Genomic DNA, 25,115 nt, shown 5'->3' on the forward strand with positions numbered 1-25,115 from the left:
AACTCCAGGCTGTGTCATTCAGCCAATATATGGTTTACTGATGCTGCTGGGCATGGGTCTGGGCCTAAAATGTTATTATGGTAGCACTAGCTACCCTAAATCTTCAATTTAAATTTCAAAATTCGTCTTTTATTCTTAGGGATTGTGAAGCCCTGGTGTCTACTCATGCTGCTGCCAACTCCAGGCTGTGCCATTCAGACACTATATGGTCTCATCATGCTTCAGCCAAATCCAGGCTGTGTCATTCACACAATATATGGTTTACTGATGCTGCTGGGCCTGGGTCTGGGAATAAAAATGTTGTTATGGTAGCAATAGCTACCCAAAATCTTCAGTTAAAATTTCAGAATTCATCTTTTAATCTTAGGGATTGTGAAGCCCTAGTGTATTCTCATGCTGCTGCCAACTCCTGGCTGTACCATTCAGACACTATATGGTCTCCTCATGCTTCAGCCCACTCCAGGCTGTGTCATTCAGGAAATATATGGTTTACAGATGCTGCCGGGCCTGGGTCTGGGAATAAAAATGTTGTTATGGTAGCACTAGCTACCATAAATCTTCAATTTAAATGTCAAAATTCATCTTTTAATCTTAGGGATTGTGAAGCCCTAGTGTCTACTCATGCTGCTGCCAGCTCCAGGCTGTGTCATTCAGCCACTATATGGTCTCTTCATGCTGCCAACACCTCCACACTGTGTCATTCAGCCACTATATGGTCTACTCATGTTGCCATCATCTCCACGCTTTGTCATTCATCCACTAAATGGTCTCTTCATGCTTCAGCCTCATCCAAGTTGTGTCATTCAGCCTTTATTTGGTCTCCTCATGCTGCCAACACCTCCACGCTGTGTCATTCAGCCACTATATGGTCTCCTCATACTAATGCCACCTCCAGGCTCTGTCATTGTGCCGCTCTGCGGCAGTGATTCTAAAAGCGATGCTTGTAATCTGCATGTCATACTGAATAACAGTATTTGTGGTCGGGGCTCCACATATGACCTGCAAGACTTACCTACACCATTAGATAATACTTCTTCAGTTGGTGCTGTAAGGAAACTAATAACACATATGCATAACACTGTATAGTAAAGCAGTTGAACTGTGCCCAAAAACCGCGACCGAGGGTTAGCCTTTAGAGGGCATACCCGATTAACTGATAAAGAAAAGAAAGGGGGGAAGGTGGGTTTTGCCAAACGCACGCACCTGTGTGACAGGGGGGGGGGGACGTGAGTTAAATATACAACGCCCCTCCCATAAATATGCACGCACCTGTGTGACTGGGGCATGCGTTAAATATTCAACGCCCCTCCCACAAATACAGCCTGATAGGCTTATCACTTGTGGTTGGGGCTCCACACGTGACCGGCAAGACTTACCTACACCAGTAGATAATTCTTCTTCAGTGGTTCCTGTAAGGAAACTAATAACACAGTGCATAACACTGTATACTGTAGTAAAGTGGTTGAACTGTGCCCAAAAACCACGACCGAGGGTTAGCCTTTAGAGGGCAAAAACACAAAACCATGCAGGAATAAAATAATTTATTGGAATTGCAATACCAAGTATCTGAAGACAACAGTCATTTCGTTGTGGGGATTTGGGGCATAAGTAGCATAGCAGCCTGACTTCGACCTGCCTAACTCCTGTAAAATGTGCAGTGGAACCTTGTGTTGTGATGGTGGAGATGCTGCCCCAATGCAAAAAGAGTGACCTGAGAATTCCCGATGATTACCTCCCAAAGTGGTGATCAATGACCTTATGTGAGAAACGAACTGTGACGTGGTTAGAGCAACTTCCCATCCTGTTCACGTCAGAAACGTTCTACGTACCTGCATGGAAGGTTAAACCAAACAACAACGGCTGAACTGTGCCCATCGCCGCTACTGGGGGCAGGCCTTTAGAGGATAAAACACCTGACCTGGTAGGTTAAGTAGTAGAATGCATAACCTCATAAACAGTAGGGATTGACCAATATAGTTTTTTTTAGGGCCGATACCTATACGGATAATCTGTGACCTTTTTGGCCTATAGCCGATAACTTATACCGATAATCCGGTATAAGTTATCGGCTATTACCACCCGGCCCCACAGAAGCCGCTGCAGATCAATGATTTAAAGCGGGCGCTTTAAATCAATGAACTGCAGCGGCTTTTGCTGGGTCAGAGACGGCCGCTGCCACCCGCTTCTTTCCCCCTGCCTGTCCTGGGGTTCTCCCTAGTCCAACCACCACCGCAGCTGCCCCATTGCCTCCCCCATCCCTGGTTTTATAATTACCTGTTACCGGTGCCCAGGGTGCGTGCTACTTCTGGCTCTGGCGGCGTCCTGAGCTGTCACTGTGCACACTGACGGTGACGTCGCATTGAGGACGTCACTCGTCATTGTGCTGCACAGCGCGCAGGACGTCTCAGGAGCCAGGAGTAGCGCGGACCCCGGGCCCCGGGAACAGGTCATTATAAAACCAGGGATGGGGGAGGCAATGGGGCAGCGGGGGTGGTGGTCTCTGGCTGGGGAGGCGAGGCAGGGGGGCAGGGCATCATCGGCATATCGGCAAGGTAATTGCCGATACTGATAATGTCCAAAATCGTTAATATCGGCCGATATTATCGGCCAAGCCGATAATCGGTCGATCCCTAATAAACAGCACCACCCCCTAACTTCACTGACCCTGAAAAACCTAATACAGCCTCTATGACAGAAGAATTAACCAACAAATTATGAACAAAGGCTCTACCTAGTGATGGATGGCTATGACCACTATACCTACTCTGAAGAATAAGCCAGCACTGACTCTGGACCATGCTAGCATACAAGCTAAATATGCTGTCATGTTTCATTAAACCAAGAGAAACTAATACCTGGCTGTCAGGCCTAACTACACCATCCGATCCCTATATTAGAGGCCAAAAACGGAAACTGTTATTCAACTGACACACAAGTAACCTGACCCCATGACATACCTTGACCATAATGTACATATTTACCTGTAACCAGAACTAAGCTCGATAAACTTACCTTAAAGGGGTATTCCAGGCAAAACCTTTTATATATATATATATATATATATCTCAACTGGCTCCGGAAAGTTAAACAGATTTGTAAATTACTTCTATTAAAAAATCTTAATCCTTACAATAGTTATTAGCTTCTGAAGTTTTCTGTCTAACTGCTCAATGATGATGTCACGTCCCGGGAGCTGTGCATGATGGGAGAATATCCCCATAGGAACTGTACAGCTCCCAGGACGTGAGTCAACAGAGAGCAGTTGGACAGGAAACAACAACTCAACTTCAGAAGTTAATAACTATTGGAAGGATTAAGATTTTCTAATAGAAGTAATTTACAAATCTGTTTAACTTTCCGGAGCCAGTTGATATATATAAAAAAAGTTTTGGCCTGGAATACCCGTTTAAGACTAACCGAACTGTACCGACAGCTATACCATGAACTACCGACCAACTGTACTCCAAAGCATTTGCCTGTTGCGGGTAATCGAACCTTGCATCGCCATCGTACCTGTAGACAGGGCAAGACTATGCGTAGACAATGTGCCTATCCACCTGAGAGGTCCTACGTGCCATCGACTACACTCAAATAACCCCAACCTGCATCCTGACCCAACTTTAAACTGCGAACTTCTGCCTCAAAACTGAACCCCGGGGTGACGTCCTGCCGCGATTGACAGATAACTTCACATCCATCGTGCCTGTAAACGTGACAGTGCTTTACGTAACCCTCGAACCTGTAGTTCTATTCGAGAACCACCATGCCTGAACCTTTACCAGGTCTTTTCATAACTGTGTGAATTCAGTGAATTCCCCTGCAGCTGTATTGCATATGATCGGTATACAACCGCCTATGTGTGGTGATGTTGTTGCTCTGAAAACGTGTCAGTAACAACAAGTATGCAATGGGTCCCCCTGAAGACGTGGCGGGTATAATGGGTATACCACCGCCTATGTGTCGTAATGTTGTCGCTCCGAAGACGTGACCATAACAACAAGTGGTCAGCGAATTCCCCTGCAGCTGTATCGCATATGATCGGTACACAACCGCCTATATGTGGTGATCAGGGCCAGATTAAGACTGCCTGGAAGACGTAGCACTTCATTATGATGGGCCCCCCCGGCCCCCCCTCCCCCCGATAGTCCCCCTTCCCTTCCACTGAGACCTGTTGCGGGCCTGTCACAGACTGAGACCAAAAATAGGCCTGGGTATATTAGACTATGTCCCCCTTTTTTTTTGGTGGGTGTCACAGGAGTCAGTCCCCCGTTAAAATAAAATGGCTGCATGGTCTAAAATCACTTCAGTTCAAGTCACTCTTTCCAGCTGTTGCAAAGCTACAACACCCATTATGTCTGGAGAGCTTCAGGCATTATAGGAGTTGTAGTTTTGTAACAGCTGGAGCCTCAAATTGGGGTACAGTGTCATCCATTATTACTGCAAAACTTAGAAGTAACGAGAGATCTAATGGGACCGTCAGGAGAATACACAAACATAAAATGACTCACAGGAGACGTCTTCTCTGTTGACTTTCCTTTTCTTCTTCATCTGGTCCAGATGTCTTCTTCCAGCTCCATCTTCCTCTGTAAAGTTTGACGCCTGGACATCATGGGTTCCTCACTCTGCCAGACGCTCCTCATCCTCTGTATAAAGATAACACTCATTATAACCCTTCAAGAGACTGTGCTTCCTAAATATAATACTGCCAAACCCTGTGTACCCTGTATATTATACTGCCAAACATCATGCCCTCTAAAAATAATACTACCACTCACTGTGTCTTCCATAGTGTGCACAGAGCAACAGCATCCCATTGAAAACAAGCAAAATTCTCCTGGCGGAAGTGCGTAATGTGGACGAGCCCTAATTCCCCCAGACCCTTCTGCCCCCCAGACCCCTAAGTCCTCCTCGAGACACCTGCTCCCAGAGATTCCTAAGGCTAGGTTTCCCCCCCTTTTTTTTTACCTGCAAAAACACAGAAAAACTGCTACTGCTTTTTCCTGTTATGGTAATTTTTTGGCATTTTTTTTCTTGTGCTTTTGCCTTCTCTGGAAACTTAGCCTTAGTTCTCCCCTGGTCCTTAAAGGGTTACTCCACCCCTAGACATCTTATTCCCTATCCAAAGGATAGGGGATAAGATGTCTAGGGGTGGAGTACCCCTTTAAGTCCCCCCTTCAACACCCCTGGTCCTTCTCCACTAGTCCACTTTTACCCCCCCCTCTCATCATTACCCCCCTGCTCATCATTACCCCCCCTGCTCATCATTACCCCCCTGCTTATCATTACCCCCCCCCCCCCGCTCATCATTACCCCCCCTGCTCATCATTCTCCCCCTGCTCATCATTCTCCCCCTGCTCATCATTCTTCCCCTGCTCATCATTCTCCCCCCTGCTCATCATTCTCCCCCCTGCTCATCATTCTCCCCCCTGCTCATCATTCTCCCCCCTGCTCATCATTACCCCCCCTGCTCATCATTACCCCCCCTGCTCATCATTACCCCCCCTGCTCATCATTACCCCCCCTGCTCATCATTACCCCCCCTGCTCATTATTACCCCCCTGCTCATTATCACCCCCCCTGCTCATCATTCTCCCCCCTGCTCCCTGCCTGCTCATCATTCTCCCCCCTGCTCATCATTCTCCCCCCTGCTCATCATTCTCCCCCCTGCTCATTATTACCCCCCCCCGCTCATCATTACCCCCCCGCTCATCATTACCCCCCCTGCTCATCATTACCCCCCTGCTCATTATCACCCCCCTGCTCATCATTCTCCCCCCTGCTCCCTGCCTGCTCATCATTCTCCCCCCTGCTCATCATTCTCCCCCCTGCTCATTATTACCCCCCCCCCGCTCACCATTACCCCCCCCGCTCATCATTACCCCCCCCCCGCTCATCATTACCCCCCCGCTCATCATTACCCCCCCGCTCATCATTACCCCCCCTGCTCATTATTACCCTCCCCCGCTCATTATTACCCCCCTGCTCATCATTAACCCCCCCTGCTCATCATTACACCCCTGCCAATCATTACCCCCATAATTGTTCCCCCCTCTTCCTCCTTTTTCTATTTTTCATATTTCCTTACCTGGCCGCGCTTGGCAGGCTCAGGTGATGCATCGGGTCTTGTGGGCTGTGACGAGTTACGTCTCCTGCGGCTCCTCTGCACGGCGTCAGGGACATTACTTGTCATTTCCTGCAGCGCTGGGGTGTAATGAAGAAAACTGTGCACTGCAGGAAATGATGAGTGACGTCCCTGATGTCGTGCAGAGGAGCCGCAGGAGACGTCACTCGTCACAGCCCACATGACTCGACGCATCACCTGAGCCTGCCGAGGGCGGCAAGGTAAGGAAATATGAAATATAGAAAAAGCAGGAGGAGTCCGGGGCGGGCCCACAGGAGCCACCGATGGTCACTGTTTTAAAATGGCCGCGGCCGGGCTATCGGGGGGCCCCGATCCGCTACTGAGCAGCCCGCAGGGATGTCCCGAATGTGACGGCCCCCCTGCGGCACGGGGCCCCGGAGCAGGTGCTCCATGAGCGCCAATGATGATCCAGCACTGGTGATGATGTTGTCGCTCTGAAAACGTGTCAGTAACAACAACTATGCAATGGGTCCCCCTGCAGACATGGCAGGTATAATGGGTATACCACTGCCTATGTGTTGTGATGTTGACGCTCTGAAGACGTGTCAGTAACAACAACTATGCAATGGGCCCCCCGGCAGAGGTGTCAGGTACGAAGGATAAACCACCACCTATGTGTCATGATGTTGTTGATCTGAAGATGCGTCAGTGCCAACAACTATGCAATTTATCCCCCTGCAGATGTGTCAGGTACGAAGGATACACCACTTGTGTGTCGAAATGTTGTTGCTCTGAAGACGTGTCAGTAACAACAACAGTGCGGTGCATCCCCCTGCAGACATGGCAGGTACGAAGGGTATACAACCGTCTATGTGATGTGATATTGTTGCTCTGAAAACGTGTCAGTAACAACAACTACGCAATATATCCCCTGCAGACGTGGCAGGTATACTGGGTATACAACCGCTTATGTGTTGTGATGTTGTCACTCTGAAAACATGTCAGTAGCAACGACTATACAACCTATCCCTCTGCAGTCGTGGCAGGTATGAGGGATATACACCACCTATGTGTCGTTGCTGTTGCTCTGAATATGTGTCAGAAATGTAAAAAAAATGTGGGAGCTCAACGTAAAAAAGAGGGAAAACCTATACCGAGGATACTGCGTTGCACATACCCATGTGCGAAAAAAGAGTACTAATAGTATAAAAAGGGAGGAAGTCCTGCTAGGCTAGGTAAGAGTAAAAGATATATGGTCAAAAATTAGAAAGAGAAAGAGAAAATGTTTCTAAAATAGCATAAAATAATGACAATTATTTAGAAAATAATGTGAGGTCTGCGGCAGGGCCCTTGTCGCAGACTGGTCACTAGATAAAATGTTTACAATGGTATAAAATACTAAAAATATAGAATATAAAAAGTGATATTGCACTTCAACAATTGGACAATGAGACAATGAAAGTGGGGCAATGGGACAGTCCAAACAGTATCTTTTTAGTTATACTGTAAAGTCATATTACAGGAGCCAGGATTAATCCAGATGAAAGTGCATGGCAAAAAAGTTAATAATCCAATAGGGCAATTTTCAGTAGCTCTGGAGCCTCCCAGATTGGGGCCCACTATAAAGTTTTTAGGTGCAGAGATACAGGCGATGCCTCCTCTCAGTGGCCTTGCTAGGGTTGGTGTCACCCGGTGCGGTAGAAAATGGTGTCACCCCAACATGCTGGGAGTTGTAGTTTTGCAACAGCTGGAGGCACCCTGGTTGGGAAACACTGACATAGATAGATAGGAAATATATATAGACCAGGGGTACTCACCTATTTTTAGTGAGGGTCCGCTTATCCAGGTCTGCCATCCAGTAAAGGTCCAAGCTGTATGCTAAGGCTTGGTGCACACCTAGCGGCCTCTGTGCCATGAAGGCAATAGCAAACTAACAACTGAAGTGTGGAGGATGTATGACCTGAATACTGCTGCACACTGTAACCTTTGACTATAATACTGCCACACACTGTACCCACTGAATATAATACTGCCACACACTGTATCCCTGAATATAATATTGCCACACACTGTACCCACTGAATATAATACTTCCACGCACTGTACCCTCTGAATATAATACTGCCACACACTGTATCCCTGAATATAATATTGCCACACACTGTACCCCCTGAATATAATACTGCCACACACTGTACCCCTGAATATAATACTGCCACACACTGTACCCCTGAATATAATACTGCCACACACTGTACCCCTAAATATAATACAGCCACACACTGGGCCCCTGAATATAATGCTGCCACACACTGTGCCTCTGGTATATTACTGCCACACACTGTACCCCTTTATATAATACTGCCACACACTGTATCCCTGAATATAATACTACCACATACTGTGCCCTGAATATAAAACTGCCACCCACTGTGCCCCTGGTATATTACTGCTACCCTCTGTGCCCCTTAAAATAATACTGCCATCCACTGTGCCCCTGAAAATAATTCTGCCACACACTGGGCCCCTGTTATATTACTGCCACACACTATTCCCCTGCAACATTACTTGCAGATGCTATGCTCTAACGCTGACTAATGTACCTCTGTGTCTCTTAAAACAATAAAATGAAGCCACTGTGCCTATAGAATGAATGATGCCAGTGACCACAGAATTAATGATGCCACTGTGACCACAGAATTAATGATGCCACTGTGACCACAGAATTAATGATGCCACTGTACCCACAGAATTAATGATGCCACTGTGACCACAGAATTAATGATGCCACTGTACCCACAGAATTAATGATGCCACTGTACCCACAGAATGAATGATGCCACTGTGACCACAGAATTAATGATGCCACTGTGTCCCACAGAAATAATGACACAACTGTATCCCCAGAATTAATGAAGCCAGTGTCTACAGAATTTATGATGCAACTGGGCCCACATAATTAAGGATGCCACTGTGCCTCCAGAAGTAATGATGCCACTGTGACCACAGAATTAAGAATCCCACAGTACCCAAAGAAATGATGATGCCACTGTGCCCCACAAAATTAATGATGCCACTGTGTCCCACAAAATTAAGGATGCCACTGTGACCACAGAATTTATGATGCTACTGTGACCACAGCATTTATAATGTCACTGTGACCACATAATTTATGATGCCACTGTGACCACAGAATTTATGATGCCACTGTGACCACAGAATTTAGGATTCCACTGTGCCCACAGAATTAATGATGCCACTGGGACCACAGAATAAGTGATGCCATTGTACCCATATAATTAATGATGCCACTGTACCCACAGAATTATTGATGCCACTGTGACCACAGAATTAATGATGCCACTGTATCCACAGAATTAATGACACAATTGTATCCCCAGAATTAATGATGCCACTGTGCCTACAGAATTTATGATGCCATTGCGCCTACAGAAGAATTGATGTCACTGTGCCTCCAGAATTAATGATGCCTCTGTGACCGCAGAATTAATTATGCCACTGGACCAAAGAATTAATGATGCCACTGTGACCACAGAATAAGTGATGCTACTGTACCCATATAATTAATGATGCCACTGTACCAACAGAATTAATGATGCCACTTTGACCACAGAATTAATTATGCCACTGTACCAACAGAATTAATGATGCCACTTTGACCACAGAATTAATGATGCCACTGTCCCCACAGAATTAATGACACAACTGTATCCCCAGAATTAATGATGCCACTGTGCCTACAGAATTTATGATGCCATTGTGCCTACAGAAGTATTGATGCCACTGTGCCTCCAGAATTAATGATGCCTCTGTGACCGCAGAATTAATGATGCTTTGGACCACAGAATTAATGATGCCACTGTGACCACAGAATAAGTGATGCCACTATACCCATATAATTAATGATGTCACTGTACCAACAGAATTAATGATGCCACTTTGACCACAGAATTAATGATGCCACTGTACCAACAGAATTAATGATGCCACTTTGACCACAGAATTAATGATGCCACGGTACCCACAGAATTAATAACACAACTGTATCCACAGAATTAATGATGCCACTGTGCCTACAGAATTTATGATGCCATTGTGCCCACAGAAGTATTGATGCCACTGTGCCTCCAGAAGTAATGATGCCTCTGTGACCGCAGAATTAATGATGCCACTGGACCACAGAATTAATGATGCCACTGTGCCTACAGAATTTATGATGCCATTGTGCCCACAGAAGTATTGATGCCACTGTACTAACAGAATTAATGATGCCACTTTGACCACAGAATTAATGATGCCACTGTACCGACAGAATTAATGATGCCACTTTGACCACAGAATTAATGATGCCACTGTACCCACAGAATTAATAACACAACTATATCCCCAGAATTAATTATGCCACTGTGCCTACAGAATTTATGATGCCATTGTTCCCACAGAAGTATTGATGCCACTGTGCCTCCAGAAGTAATGATGCCACTGTGACCACAGAATTAATTATGCCACAGTACCCACAGAAATGATGATGCCACTGTGCCTCCAGAAGTAATGATGCCACTGTGCCTTCAGAATTAAGGATGTCACTGTGTCCCACAAAATTAAGGATGCCACTGTGACCACAGAATTTATGCCACTGTGCCCGCATAATTAAGGATGCCACTGTGCCCACAGAATTAAGGATGCCACTGTGTTCCACAAAATTAATGATGCCACTGTACTCACAGAATTAATGATGCCACTGTGCCCACAGAATTAATGATGCCACTGTTCCCACAGAATTAATGCCACTGTGCCCCCATATGAACTTTGCCTCTGTAACTCTCCATCTGTTGTAAAGTACAACTCCCATCATGCACAGACAAAAGGTCATCATGGTGGCTGTAGTTCTACAATAACTGGAGAGTCACAGATGCGGGAACACAAATTTTTTTCCAGTCAGGCCTGGCCAGAGCAGATGATGCAGGCAGCTATTTGTGCTGCCTGCATCATAGGAGAAGCGCCGGGCAGGGACACATCGCACCCTTGCTCCAAGCCGTGGCTATTCATTTGTATTGGCGTCTTAAAGACACCACTACAAATGAATAAGGGGAGATCCAGTGGTCCGAATGACTGGCGGACGCAATCCGGATCTGGACCGTGGTCTGCCAGTTGAGTACCCCTGATATAGGACATAGATCAATATTTCCTAACCAGGGTGACTCCAGCTGTTGCAAAACTACAAAACTTAGCATGCTGGGAGTTGTAGTTTTGAACAGCTGTGGGCACCCTGTTAAGGAAACACTGATCTATGTCCTATCTCAGTGTTTCCCAACCAGAGTGCCTCCAGCTGTTACAAAACTACAACTCCCAGCATGCATGGATAGCATTGTAGCTTTGCTTTGGAGACACCTTGGTTGGGGAAGCAGTGTGTGGCAGCGCTGTGAAGTCTAGCGATCGTAGCAGCGTATTGCAGCGCTGGAGGTATCCTCTCTACCCCGATGGCACGGGGAGCAGGTGAGAGGGTAGGTGAGGAACGGCAATGCGGTAACGATTATCTCAGATGATGTGCAGGGTTGTCTTAACACCAGACACGTTTCGGGGAGCTGCGTCCCCTTTTTCAATGGTGGAGGTCCAGGAAGACTGTAGGTGTAACAGTCTATACAGCTTGGCTAGGCCCACGGAGGTGACCAGTGACTTCAGAGACCTCAGGGCATGCTGGGACTTATGGTGGACTTGAACAATTTGATGCAGAGCCACGCTGACTTGATATAAATTGACTTTCACTGATTTGACTGGGACTGACTATGACTGACTTCACTTCTTTTGTAGCTTACTAGGCTTGGACTTGGACCTGGGGGGTAGTGGTAGACTTTGGGCCTCCTCTGGACTCCAGACACACTCCTAGGACTTGTCATCCCTGCAACTCAGCTAAGCCGGAAAAGAGCACAAGAGACTGAGCAAGCTCCACCAAGGGCTTATATGGGGAGACTCTGGAGGGGTCCCATAGGTCACCCTGTAGGTCCCGTGGTCACTGGTACCTTCCTTGGATACAACAGATAGCAACATTACTTAAAGGCATAACACATTTTATGTACAATACACTGGATAACATAGGCACTTAAAGTGGTACTCCGGTGGAAAATATTTTTTATTTAATCAACTGGTGCCAGAAAGTTAAACAGATTTGTAAATTAAAAATTAGAGTAGAATACAGACATAGCGCACATCTACAATCTTGTATAATGATCTGATTGCTTCTCAGCACAATATCAAAAACTAACAGGTTGTTAGCATACATTTTTGATCAAAAAGTACAAGCCCACTCGCCACGTCAAGGCCACCTATTCAGAGTGGGTCCCTAACGTCCCTAGCATAAAATGGCGTAGCACCGGGCGGCGACCACCACCGCCGCGACACAGGTGCCCACGGGGGGGGGGGGGGGGGGGGGAAGCGACCCACTGGCAGAGCGGCCCCAATGCCTCTCAAACCAGTCTATAGGCCGCACCCGCCCGCAGACACAGCGCCACGGCAGCAACAGACGCCGCCCCGCACCACACCAGTGTGAACAAGGTGTAATGGCTCACTTACCTTGCTCTCCCAGTCAGACTGGGAGGCAGCTAGGAGTGAAATGGCCCTAGTGTGGCTAATTACCACCTATATAGGTTTGGGCTGAGGGGGTGGGGAAGAGTGCAGCACATGTTAAAAAAAAAAAAAAGGGGGGAAGATAGAAATCACAATATGAATTAGAGGAGAATACAGACATAGCGCACATCTACAATCTTGTATAATGATCTGATTGCTTCTCAGCACAATATCAAAAACTAACAGATTGTTAGTATACATTTTTGATCAAAAAGTACAAGCCCACTCGCCACGTCAAGGCCACCTATTCAGAGTGAGTCCCTAACGTCCCTAGCATAAAATGGCGCAGCATCGGGCGGCAACCACCACCGCCGCGACACAGGTGCCCACGGGGGGGGGGGGGGGGGGAAGCGACCCACTGGCAGAGCGGCCCCAATGCCTCTCAAACCAGTCTATAGGCCGCACCCGCCCGCAGACACAGTGCCACGGCAGCAACAGACGCCGCCCCGCACCACACCAGTGTGAACAAGGTGTAATGGCTCACTTACCTTGCTCTCCCAGTCAGACTGGGAGGCAGCTAGGAGTGAAATGGCCCTAGTGTGGCTAATTACCACCTATATAGGTTTGGGCTGAGGGGGTGGGGAAGAGTGCAGCACATGTTCCAAAAAAAAAAAAAAAAACTGTTAGTTTTTGATATTGTGCTGAGAAGCAATCAGATCATTATACAAGATTGTAGATGTGCGCTATGTCTGTATTCTACTCGAATTCATGTTGTGATTTCTATCCTTTCTTTTTTTTTTTAACATGTGCTGCACTCTTCCCCCACCCCCTCAGCCCAAACCTATATAGGTGGTAATTAGCCACACTAGGGCCATTTCACTCCTAGCAGCCTCCCAGTCTGACTGGGAGAGCAAGGTAAGTGAGCCTTTACACCTTGTTCACACTGGTGTGGTGCGGGGCGGCGTCCGTTGCTACCGTGGCGCTGTGTCTGCGGGCGGGTGCGGCCTATAGACTGGTTTGAGAGGCATTGGGGCCGCTCTGCCAGTGGGTCGCTCCCCCCCCCCCCCCCCCCCCCCCGTGGGCACCTGTGTCGCGGCGGTGGTGGTCGCCGCCCGGTGCTACGCCATTACTTCTACTAAAAAATCTTTATTCTTCCAGTACTTATTAGCAGCTGTATATTACAGAGAAATTTCTTTTGTTTTTTGATTTTTTTTTCTATCCACAGTGCTCTCTGCTGACACCTTTGTCTATATCAGGAACTGTCCAGAGCAGCATAGGTTTGCTATGAGGATTTGCTCCTGTTCTGGACAAATGAACAGTGTGAATACCCTGATTGAAAGACCTTATGACCGCCATGAATGTGAACAGCACAAATGCCATGAGTACCCAACCAGTTATGGCTGAGAATTTATAAACAGCGTAGATGCTACGAGCGTGTGAACAATATCATATGACGAAATGAGTGCCGTGAGTGTATGATCTGTATAATTGCCAAGAGCATAAGGGGATTATAAATGCCACGAGCATGTGGACAGTGAAACTCCATGAATGTATAAAAGCAGTATTAATTACTTTGAGGCTATGAAATGCCTATCATGAGCATAAGAATCGTGTAAACACCAAATTTGCATGAACAATATAACTGCCATAAGCTTATGAATAGTATCAATGGCCCGATCATATAATAACAATTACTATGAGATGATGAACAACATAAACATTGTGGGCCAATGAACAGTATAAATGCCATACACGTGTAAATGCCATGAACATATGAAAAGTATAAATGCAATGAGCCTAAACGGTATAACCACCACAAGCGTATAACCAGTATGCGGCCCCAAACGAATGAATAGTGTAAATGCCATGAGCGTATGAAAAGTATACATGCCATACAGTGTGAACAGTATAAATATTAAGACTGTATGGATAGTATGATTGCTACAAGAGTGTGACCTGCCCTGAGTATGACCTGCCCTGAGCATGTGAACATTATGAACAGGCGTGTGAACAGTAAAAATGCCCAGAACGTATGAACAGTATAACTCTATGAGCGTTTGAACAGTATGAATGTCATGAGTGTATGCACAATGAAGCCCCTAGCGTATCAAAAATAGATGCCATGAGTACCGACCGTATCACAAGAGTCCATGAACAGTATAATGCCATGGGCGTATGCACGACATAAATGCCATTGGCGTATCAATCAGCATAGCTGCCACAAACGCGTATGCCGAGTATAGAATGCCATAAGGCATTGATATAACGGCTGTGACATAATACCGTAAAGCTGCTAAACAAAATTTTTTATCACCTATACATTTGAAATCTCTATTGTAGACTCAATACATATAACCACAGAAAACGCTGACAAGATTACACGCTACCAAAGCTATGCAAACGCATACTCAATGACCGTAACAGACGTATAGTACTTATGTAACGGATGTGTGTGCCCCAATGCTACAAACGTATGTGTACTGCAATACTATGATGTATCTACAAAGGTAAAAACACTACAATGTGTGAAACTACCTGAATTAAATTTAAATGCTACCATGAAAAAACACATTATATGACTGCTAAAATAGTTATGCCACATATAGATAAACACCTATAAACAACCAAATGTACTGCAAATGACAAATACAATACCATATTTGCCACATATAATATTAAAACTGTATGGACCTTGTGTTGCTATGAAAAGTGTGTATTGAATACATACCTATAACCGTACCCTCTGCATATAACACTGTGCGCCTGTACTGTATACAACACTATACCTGCAAACATCGTGATAATATGAACTGTATACCATGCTGTTACAGTACCCACAGCACAAGCCATTACGAGTATATGTATCGTACACAAGCCATGACTGTACATACTGCCGCCCCTGGCCCACCGTGACATGAAAGCGCATATGAGAACATAAGAAAACATAGATCGTATTGCTGGATACTGGCACTTACCCACATTAGCCCAGATTATGACCGGAAAAACCTCTGCCACCGAACTCTGCACACTCCTAGAGGGCATGTACGAGCTAACAGCAGAGCACAGTAAAACTGAAAACCCAGCGAAACGCAATGCACGCACCTGTGTGACGGGGGGTTGCATGCTTTAAATATACAACGGCCCTCCCATAAATACGCACGCACCTGTGTGACGGGGGGGGGGCGTCATGTGTAAAATATTCAACACCCCTCCCACAAATACAGCCTGATAGGCTTATCACTATTTCACTTCCCCAGCACACTCCATATGCGTGTTAGAACACAGAAAAGTGTTCCAAACCCCTATTGAGGCTCTCTGCAGGCCAGTAATAGCCGTTTTTAATAGAGATTTGCCGCAAATAAATTCGGATCAAAACAAATTTTTTCAAAAAATTCGGCGAATCGGCTCGATCGAATTTTTCAAAAGTTTGCTTATCTCTAATGATAACCATACTTACCTGTCCTCAATCCGGCAAGGACAAGTAAGTATGAGTATCATCAGTGTCACCCACAATACCTGTCTCTAACAACAGGTTAGTATGGTGACACTGATGACATATTTCCTTTAGGAGGACATTAAATGTGGTTGGTAATTGAATATGCACATGTATGTGCTCAGGAACCTCCCTTCCCCTTGACAAAAACTGTTGGACTATGGAACAGCATAACCAAGTAAGATAAAAACCATCAAAGTAGGATGATTTATTTGGATAGTTGTACTTCTTATGTACCAAACATTCTAACAATGAATTATAAACTAATATGGATGTGGTTTTCAATTACTATAAACAGATTGGGGGTTATTTACTAATGTGATACTGACCCTTTTTTCTTGGATTTTTGCGCCCAAATCGTGTCACACGTTTCTAGTGGCGGAATTTATGACTAAAAAAGGAAAACCTGAAAAAGAGGCATGGCCTCTGGAGAAAGGGGGCATGGTCCTGACAAAAGGGTATCGTCGCGACAGTTTTGAATAATCCCAGCATATTTACTAATGTTCCCACATAAAATGTGGCGGATTTAAGCTCTGAAAAACCTGAATGTTCAGAGCAGGTGTAAAAAAAAATGTGGGGAAAAGTGCAAAACGTAGGCAAACATTAGTAAATATCGTGAGAAAATATCTGTCGGGAATGAAAACCCACAAAGAAAACTCTACTCCACTCTTTTGACATTTAATCCCGGTACATCCATCTTCTCCATTTGCCTAGGGAGCAGAGCTGTAACGCTGGGTTCACAGATGACTGGCATAGTTTCCCTCTGGCGTGCACTGGAAGGAAACTGATACTAGAACTGATGCCATTTATTTGAATTGGACAGTTTACAATCATCCAGTGTCTCAATTTTGACGCTGGATGGTTGAACACGCTGGAAGGCACTGGACAGGGGAATGCCGGAAACATTGGACGCCGGATGCCATACAATGCCGGATGCCATACAATGCCGGATGCCATACAATGCACATTTTCATCAATTATGGCATCAGTTGCATTGAGATCTAGGCTCAGTTCACCTATGCTGGATGCCGGACAAATGTAAAAACAGCCTTACACATCCACATATTCATGCCACCAAGGTGCTGGCAAAAATATAGGAGTGGGAAGGTAAAAAGGGAATTGCCATTTCCCTGCTGGGGGTCTGTTTGTAAGATACTGCTGTATAAAAATAACATGTTTTCATGGAGCTGGAAAGTTAGTAAAAAACTTGACAACTATGAAATTATTACTCAAAGCAAGCAAGTATATTGACTGCAGCTGTTACTAGAAAAGATCAGTGACCTTAGGTAAAACATTCCCAGACCCTATATTAACGGTCATCAGCAATTACCAGTCAGTAAATATTCCACCACTTTACCCTATTCTCCCTCTCATCTACTTTATAAAGTGAATGAATGCTTTGTTATATTATGGGACATCCATAATATATATTTCAGGATACTGACAATGTGTTGGATGAAGTTTTAATGCAGGTGTTTTTAGCATTGGAGAAGACATATGGTGCATGGAAATATGAAGATATCTGCCAGCCATCTACCAAGGGAACTCACTACCAAGGTTAACATCAATGTTTTCCTCATTAAAATGCAATTTTAGTTCATAAAATAAAATTGCATTATTTTATGCACTCTTATTGAGATGCTCATCAGCATTAACTCTACATTTGCATTTCTTTTTTTTTGCACTTTAAAATAAAACAGATGTCATGTCACCAATTGTAAACATTTTGATGCATACTGAACATGCTTCATTTCAGTTGTTTCTGGTAATGTATCACCTAAATGTTTTGGTAAATTGAAATCAGATTCTCTTTCTTTTTTCTGTTTTTATTTTCTCTTTGTCCTTTTTTATTCTATTTTGTATACATGATTATGAGTGCTGCCATTTTGGCTGATCTGCTTAACCTCTTCAGGACTTCATGATGGGTATGCCTGTCGGAATGATATCTATCAGCAAGGCACCCTGTGCAAACCCCGGGGGGGTCCTGAGATTGCTGCAAATCGACGGTCAATTAAAACCGGCGATTTGCGGCTATTCCGGGTCAATCGGGTCTCCGTTGACCCGGAAAAAGGAGTGAATGGGGCTGTCCGAGACAGCCCCATTTACCCTTATCCAGCAGGAGTGAGGTGGCACGGGTGCTGCCGCACGATCACATGATTGATTGGTCGAAACGACCGACCAATCACTCCCCTGCTAGGCGGCGATCGGGACTGTGAAGATTTCTTTGAAAAAGTGTGCATCCAGCTGTTGCATAACTACAACTCCCAACATGCACAGACTACCAAAGGGCATGCTGGGAGTTGTAGCATTGTGCCTCCAGCTGTTGCAAAATTACAACTCTCAGCATGCCCTTTGACTGTCAGTGCATGCTGATTGTTGCAGTTTTGCAACAGCTGGAGACACATTGGTTGTGAAACCGAGTTTGTTACCTAACTCAGTGTTTTGCAACCAGTGTGCCTCCATCTGTTGCAAAAATACAACTCCATGCTGTTCTAGTTTTGCAACAGCTGGAGGCACACTGGTTGCGAAACACTGAGTTAAGTAACAAACTCTCATTGTTTCGCAACCAATGTGCCTCCAGCTGTTGCATAAGTACAATTCCAAGCATGTATGGTCTGTCAGTGCATGCTGGGAGTTGTAGTTTTGCAACAGCTGGAGGTTTGCCCCCCCCCCCCCCATGTGAATGTACAGGGTACATTCACACGGGCAGGTTTACAGTGAGTTCTGCTGCAAGTTTGAGATGCAGCAAATTTTCACCCGACCGTGTGAATGTACCCTAAAAACACTACACTACACCTACACAAAATAAAAAGTAAAACACTACATATACACTTACCCCCTACACAGTCCCGTCCCCCCCAATAATAAAAAAAAAATGTCTTGTACGGCACTGTTTCCAAAACGGAGCCTCCAGCTGTTGAAAAACAACAACTCCCAGTATTGCCAGACAGCCACTGACTGGAGTTTTGCAACAGCTGGAGACACCCTGTTTGGGAAACACTGCCATAGGGTATTTTTAAGGCGGATTCAAACCCCCAATTCAGGCCTCAAATGAGCATGGCGCTCTCTCTCTCACTTTGGAGCCCTGTCGTATTTCAAGGAAACAGTTTAGGGCCACATATGGGGAATCTCCGTACTCGGGAGAAATTGCGTTACAAATTTTGGGGGGCTTTTTCTCCTTTTACCCTTATGAAAAGGTAAAGTTGGGGTCTACACCAGCATGTTAGTGTAAAAAAAATTTTTTACACTAACCTGCTGGTGTTGCCCCATATATAGTGTTGCCACATACATTTTCACAAGCGGTAAAAGGAAAAAAATTGTAGCGCAAATTCTCCTGAGTTCAGAACTACCACATATGTGCGCGTAAAGTGCTCTGTGGTGCACAACATGGCTCAGAAGTGAGAGCGTACCATGTACATTTGAGGTCTAAATTGGTGATTTGCACAGGGGTGGCTGATTTTACAGCGGTTCTGACATAAACACAAAACAACAAATACCAAGATGTGACCCCATTTTGGAAACTAAACCCCTCACGGAATGTAACAAGGGGTATAGTGAGCCTAAACACCCCACAGGTGTTTGACAAATTTTCTTAAAGTTGGATGTGAAAAGTTTTTTCACTAAAATGCTGGTGTTACCCTGCATTTTTCATTTTCACAAGGGAGAATAGAAAAAAAGCCACACAAAATTTGTAGCCCCATTTCTTCTGAGTGAGAACATACCCCATATGTGGATGTAAAGTGCTCTGCGGCTGCACTACAATGTTCAGAAGAGAAGGAGGGCCATTGGGTTTTTGGCAAGAGAATGTGTCCGAAATTGAAAGCCACATGTGTTTACAAAGCCCCCATAGCGCCAGAATAGTATACCGCCCCACTTGTGACCCCATTTTGGAAACTACACCCCTTACGTATTTTAACAAGGGGTACAGTGAGCATTTAAATGCCACAGGTGTCTGACAGATTTTTGGAACAGTGGTCCGTGAAAATGAAAAATTTTATTTTTCATTTACACAGCCCACTGTTACAAAGATCTGTGAAACGCCAGCGGGGTGTAAATTTTCACTGCACCCCTTATTAAATTCTGTGAGGGGTGTAGTTTCCAAAATGGGGTCACATGTGGGGGGAGTCCACTGTTCTGTCACCATGGGGGGCTTTGTAAATGCACATGGCCTCCCACTTCTATTCCAACCAAATTCTCTCACCAAAAGCTCAATGGCGCTCCTTCTCTTCTGAGCATTGTAGTTCACCCTCAAAGCACTTTACATCCACATATGGGGTATTTCCATACTCAGAATAAATGGGGTTACAAATTTTGGGAGGCTTTTTCTCCAATTACCCCTTGTGAAAATGAAAAATTTGGGGGAACACCAGCATTTTAGTGAAAAAAATCTAATTTTTCATTTTCACTTCCAACTTTAGCGAAAATTTGCCAAGCACCTGTGGGGTGTTAAGGCTCACTGTACCCCTTGTTACATTCCTATTTTCCAAAATAGTATGCCATGTGGTTTTATTTTTGCTGTTCTGGCACCATAGGGGCTTCCTAAATGCGACATGCCCCCCAAAAACCATTTCAGCAAAATTTGCTTTCCAAAAGCCAAATGTGACTTCTTCTCTTCTGAGCATTGTAGTACGCCTGCAGTGCACTTGACGTCCACATATGGGGTATTTCCATACTCAAAAGAGATGGGGTTACAAATTTTGGGCATTTTCTCCTTTAACCCCTTGTAAAAATATAAAATTTATGGGAAAACCAGCACTTTATTGAAAAAAAAAAATCATTTACACATCCGACTTTAACGAAAAGTCGTCAAACACCTGTGGGGTGTTAAGGCTCAGCGGACCCCTTGTTACGTTCCTTGAGAGGTGTAGTTTCCAAAATAGTATGCCATGTTGTTGTTTTTTTTTTTTTTTTTTGCTGTCCTGGCACTATAGGGGCTTCCTAAATGTGACATGCCCCCAAAAGCCATTTCAGAAAAACTCTCTCCAAAATCGCATTGTCGCTCCTTCCCATCTGAGCCCTCTAGTGCACTCACAGAGCACTTGACATCCACATATGAGATATTTCCTTACTCAAGAGAAATTGGGTTACAAATTTTGGGGGCTTTTTTTCCTTTTACTCCTTGTAAAATTTCAAAAACACAAGAACATGCGAGTGTAAAAAATGAAGATTTTGAATTTTCTCCTTTACCTTGCTGCTATTCCTGTGAAACACTTAAAGGGTTAACACACTTTCTGAATATCATTTTGAATACTTTGGGGGGTGCAGTTTTTATAATGGGGTCATTTATGGGGTATTTCTAATATAAAGACCCCTCAAATCCACTTCAAAACTGAACTGGTCCCTGAAAAATTCCGATTTTGAATTTTTTTTTAAAAATTGGAAAATTGCTGCTGAACTTTGAAGCCCTCTGATGTCTTCCAAAAGTAAAAACATTACAACTTTATGATGCAAATATAAAGTAAACATATTGTATATGTGAATCAATATATAATTTATTTGGAATATCCATTTTCCTTACAGGTAGAGAGTTTCAAAGTTAGAAAAATGCAAAATTTTCAAAATTTTCATGACATTTTTGGATTTTTCACCAAGAAAGGATTCAAGTAAAGACGAAAATTTACCACTATTTTAAAGAAGAATATGTCACAAAAAACATTCTCGGAATCAGAATAATCGATTAAAGCATCCCAGAGTTATTATTGCATAAAGTGACAGTGGTCAGAATTGCAAAAAAGGGCTGAGTCCTTAAGGGGATAAAGGGAACCTGTCATCAGATTTTACTCACCAACCCTGGGATACATGCCTGCCCATAGGGATGGTGAGGATATGATATTAGAAAATGTTCCCTGCCAGCCCTGTAAGTAGTACCCTGGGCGGGGAGCTATACTCACCTAGTCTTGCTGCTTCAGCTGTAATAACGCCACCTCATCATTATTGACAGTCTTTGTTAGGCTGGGTTCCCATATGTCCTGCATCCAGCATAGGTGATCTCAGCCTAGCTTTCGAAGCAACTGATGACATGACTGATGACAACGTGCAACAGCAGTTGTCATCAGTTGTATGGGATCCGGCTGCGTTCCCTTGTGTGGTGATGTCCGGGGTGTCCAACCATCCGGCTTCAAAATTGAGACGCTGGATGATTGTGAACAATCCCATTCAAATGAATGGGATCAGTTCTAGCATCAGTTTCCCTCCAGTGCATGCCGGAGGGAAACTGTGCCAGATGCCCAGCGTTACAGCTCTGCTCCCAAAGCAGGCCATGATACTGGACACTGTCATTTGCAAAAACTTTTTATATAACATAGAAAATAACATTATATGTATATTTTAATCTATATTGGTTAAAAAATTTGTATATTTTTAGGTAAAAAATGCTGTGCGAAGACAAAATGCAGGAAGTGTGGGCAAGACAAACAGGGCTCTGTGCACTGATGCTCTGTACATGCCCCTGGCTCAAACAGCAGGCTGATTGACGAGGAGCCTGCATAAAACCCTACTTGTCCCATTCACACTTCCTGTATTTAGTTTCTGCACACAGGCAACAGCTGTGGGGACAAAACTGCATTTTTACCCACAAATATACACATTTTATTTTAACCAATGAATGTTACAAATATACATATTGGCTTAAATTAGTGTGAAGATTACCCTATATACTCGAGTATAAGCCGAGTTTTTCAGCACAATTTGTCGTGCTGAAAACGTCTCCCTCAGCTTATACTCGAGTGAAGAAGAAAAAAATTGCAGGCATACTGATGGGGGTGGCGAGGGGGATGGGCCTGGCCGTCCATCTCACCCAACTACGCTGCAGGGATTGTACGAATTCCAGTGAGGAGGGTGAGCCAGTCCAGGCCATCCATCTTGACTGGAAGGCCCTCTTCTCCGCTCCGGACTAGTAACGCTGCATTGACACAGCCGCACAGGGACGTCCGTGTGCAGCAGACATCCATGACGTCAGGGGCGTCCCTGTGCACAGATGTCCCTCCGCAGCGTCATCAATGCAGCGTCACTAGTACAGGGCGGGCCCGGAGCAGAGAAGAGGGCCTCCCGGTCAAGATGGACAGCCCGGACCGACTCAATTCATCCCTTGGAATTCAGACGGTCCCAGCAGCTTAGATGGGCGATGATAGATGGCTGCTAGGGAAGGACCAACAGAGCTACAACTGGGGAAGTGAGTAGAGAACAAGAGAGGGGTATGTATGATTACGAAGGTCTAGATGATGACAGGGGGGATGAGGGGGGTCTGGATGATGACAGGGGGGGTATTGGGGGTCTGGATGATAACAGGGGGTTGGGATGGTGACGGGGGGGGATGATGGATGACAGGGGGAGGGGGGGATGATGTATTTTCCACACTAGGCTATTACTTGAGTCAATAAGTTTTTCCCAGGTTTTTTTGGGGGGGGAAATTAGAGGCCTGGGCTTATATTCGGTTAGGCTTATACTCGAGTATATACGGTAAAAAAAAATTTTAATTTTTTTTTCTGACAGGTATTTTGGTTTTTCTTAATGGCAATTTTTCCCTATGTTATACTTTATTTTACAACTGCTCTGAGCTTTCGGGTTTTCCAGCACACAAATACACCACATTTTATGTGGAAAAATTAGTAGAGTTGTTAGGACTTTTCTAAACTGTCAGGGACACGCTTCTTTTCTCAGAAGCCAACCCCATTCCCATAGGCCTTTTCGAGAATAATGGCGGAGAGCTAGTTGGGCTTTTTGGATGCAAATTTGGTACACGAAGTGTGCAACACAATTTGGGAGCAAAACTCTAGAAACAACTGTCAGGATCACCTTAGTAAATTACACCCTTGTGTTCTCATCTACATTATATAAAAATTTTTTTTTTAAATAACAGGTACACTTTAACCCCTTCAGGATATGTTTTTTTTTTTTTTGCACTTTTGTTTTCCCTCTTTGCCTTCTAAAAGTTATCACACTTAAAATTTTCCACTTACAGACCAATACACTGGACATCCTGAAAATGTTAAAGGTTATTTTTGCCATTTTAATGCCATCAATTACTGTGAATGGTGGATCCTGTGTTATCTTTATATAGCTGTCACCTTTCATTGTAAACCAGACTGTGATGATAATGTGGAGAATTCTAAAAAATTGTTTATCTACAGAATTGAAAATGTCAGCTTAATATTAGACTTAATGGCCATTATGAAAACTGTAGGAAAAACCAGTAGGATGAGGGAAATTGTGATCCCTCTGTATATTGTCCTAGTAAGACCACATCCGCAATACTTTTTTATATTCTGGAGTACCCACCTACAAAAACATATTAGTAAAATACAACAAGTTCAAAGCTGGGCTACAAAAATGATCTGATGACCATTTATTATCTAATGTTGTCTACTTTGAACATATGATTTTCAGATTCACATACATGTTTTGATACACCTTCAAATTTCTTGTTACCTTAACAATTAAACAGCAACCAGGGCATCTAATAAGGGTACATGCCTATCTACTTAATAAGAGAGACCTACTTAATTAACCCCTTAAGGACTAAGCCCATTTTCACCTTAAGGACCAGGCCAATTTTATTTTAGTGTTTTCGTTTTTTCCTCCTCCCCTTCTAAAAGTCATAACTCTTTTTATATTTCCATCTACAGATCCATATAAGGGCTAGTTTTTTGCATGACCAATCGTATTTTGTAAAGAAACCTCTCATTTTACCATAAAATTTATCGCAAACCCCAAAAATATTTATATAATATATAATAATATATAATATTTTTTTAGGGAGGAAATTTAAATGAAAACCAAAATTATGCACATTTTGGAGGCTTTTGTTTTCACACTGTACACTTTACGGTAGAAATGACAGGTGTTCTTTATTCTGTGGGTCAATACGATTAAAATGATACCCATCGCTTGATGCTTTTATATTTTTGCACCGCTTAAAAAAATATATAAAACTTTTTTTTTACAAAATCAGTACCG

Source organism: Hyla sarda, chromosome 2 (assembly GCF_029499605.1).
Source record: "Hyla sarda isolate aHylSar1 chromosome 2, aHylSar1.hap1, whole genome shotgun sequence".
Classification (NCBI taxonomy): Eukaryota; Metazoa; Chordata; class Amphibia; order Anura; family Hylidae; genus Hyla; species Hyla sarda.